Source organism: Dendrobates tinctorius, unplaced genomic scaffold (genome assembly GCF_039654945.1).
Source record: "Dendrobates tinctorius isolate UK_male_01 unplaced genomic scaffold, ASM3965494v1 ptg000566l, whole genome shotgun sequence".
NCBI lineage: Eukaryota > Metazoa > Chordata > Amphibia > Anura > Dendrobatidae > Dendrobates > Dendrobates tinctorius.
Window position 1 is genome coordinate 17,501 of NW_027362224.1, and position 2,500 is coordinate 20,000.

Sequence of the window (2,500 nt, forward strand, 5' to 3'; positions counted from 1 at the left end):
CTCAGGTACCCCAGGATCGCCTCTCTCACTTGGGACGCACGACCAGCAAAAGTCCCTCCTGGAGCCGTGGAAGTTCAGTCTCGGCCGTATTTTGCAACTTCCACGACAAGAGGGACCACCTTCTAAGTCGCCTACCCGAGCCAGAGAACCATAGGAACAACCGCCATACATCGGGGTAGAGAGAGCCCACTCTCTCCTATATTCTCCCGCAGGTGCGCATTACTATGTATTTGCATTGCGGGACAATGTACTTCAATGAGCGGGACAAAGTCGGAAATGTATCCGACCTCCTGGAACTGTGCGGCTGCTACAGCAGTCAGAAATTCCCCATTCCGGTTCTTTTTCACTTGGATTTTTTTTTTTGCAATTTTTTGCCTAAAACGTATTCCTCCAACATGTACTAGCTCATGACACTTGAAATTTTTGAGCCAATTGATAATAACAGCTTTTTAGAGCTCAAAAACAAAAAAAATTTGAGCGAACAAAAAATGTTCGAAAATGACCTCAGCTCCTGGAACTGTTTTCGGTACACCTCCAGAGAGGCTCCCCTGCCTGGAAGTCTGTCACTGCTCAGCTCGAAATTTTTCTAAGTCCCAAAATTCGGTTTTTCATCCAAAATTCAACTTTCTGCCCAGGATCCACAAACTTTAAACCCAGTTGGGGGACCCTCCCTGGGGGCCCTACAACATACTGAAGCCCCCCTGTGGTGGAAGTAGGGGAATTTACTTATTTTTACACAAAATCACAAAATTCCATTTTTTGTTCGCAAAACACTTTTTTGTCCTCAAGAAACTTTTTTGTCCTCAAAACACTTTTTTGTCCTCGAGAAACTTTTTTGTCCTCAAGAAACTTTTTTGTCCTCAAAACACTTTTTTGTCCTCAAAACTCAATTTCTTCCATAATTCGACTTTCCCCCAAAAAACCACACATTCTACCCTCATGGGAGGCACTCTCCCTCGGGTCCCCACATCATATTGACGCCCCAGAGCGGTGGGAGAAGGGGAAATCTGATTTTTGCACAAAAATCCAAAAATCGCTCTAAGTCCAAAAATCCTGAAAATTTTTCTAAGTCCCAACGGTACTTTCTGAAAAGTGTACCCAGGCCCCTGGAAGCCTCCTAGGTACACCTCCTGAGACTCCCCCCTTCCTGGAAGTCTGACACATCTCGAAATTTTTCTAAGTCCCAAAAACTGGTTTTTGCTCCATAATTCGACTTTCCCCCCAAAAGCCACACATTCTACCCTCATGGGAGGCACTCTCCCTCGGGTCCCCACATCATATTGACGCCCCAGAGCGGTGGGAGAAGGGGAAATTCGATTTTTGATCAAAAATCCAAAAATCGCTCTAAGTCCAAAAATCCTGAAAATTTTTCTAAGTCCCAACGGTACTTTCTGAAAAGTGTACCCAGGCCCCTGGAAGCCTCCTAGGTACACCTCCCGAGGCGCCCCCTTCCTGGAAGTCTGTCACATCTCGAAATTTTTCTAAGTCCCAAAAAATGGTTTTTGCTCCATAATTCGACTTTCCCCCCAAAAGTCACACATTCTACCCTCATGGGAGGCACTCTCCCTCGGGTCCCCACTTCATATTGACGCCCCAGAGCGGTGGGAGAAGGGAAAATTCGATTTTTGCACAAAAATCCAAAAATCGCTCTAAGTCCAAAAATCTTGAAAATTTTTCTAAGTCCCAACGGTACTTTCTGAAAAGTGTACCCAGGCCCCTGGAAGCCTCCTAGGTACACCTCCCGAGGCGCCCCCTTCCTGGAAGTCTGACACATCTCGGAATTTTTTCTAAGTCCCCAAAAATGGTTTTTGCTCCATAATTCGACTTTCCCCCCAAAAGTCACACATTCTACCCTCATGGGAGGCACTCTCCCTCGGGTCCCCACTTCATATTGACGCCCCAGAGCGGTGGGAGAAGGGAAAATTCGATTTTTGCACAAAAATCCAAAAATCGCTCTAAGTCCAAAAATCTTGAAAATTTTTCTAAGTCCCAACGGTACTTTCTGAAAAGTGTACCCAGGCCCCTGGAAGCCTCCTAGGTACACCTCCCGAGGCGCCCCCTTCCTGGAAGTCTGACACATCTCGGAATTTTTTCTAAGTCCCCAAAAATGGTTTTTGCTCCATAATTCGACTTTCCCCCCAAAAGTCACACATTCTACCCTCATGGGAGGCACTCTCCCTCGGGTCCCCACTTCATATTGACGCCCCAGAGCGGTGGGAGAAGGGAAAATTCGATATTTGCACAAAAATCCAAAAATCGCTCTAAGTCCAAAAATCTTGAAAATTTTTCTAAGTCCCAACGGTACTTTCTGAAAAGTGTACCCAGGCCCCTGGAAGCCTCCTAGGTACACCTCCCGAGGCGCCCCCTTCCTGGAAGTCTGACACATCTCGGAATTTTTTCTAAGTCCCCAAAAATGGTTTTTGCTCCATAATTCGACTTTCCCCCCAAAAGTCACACATTCTACCCTCATGGGAGGCACTCTCCCTCGGGTCCCCACTTC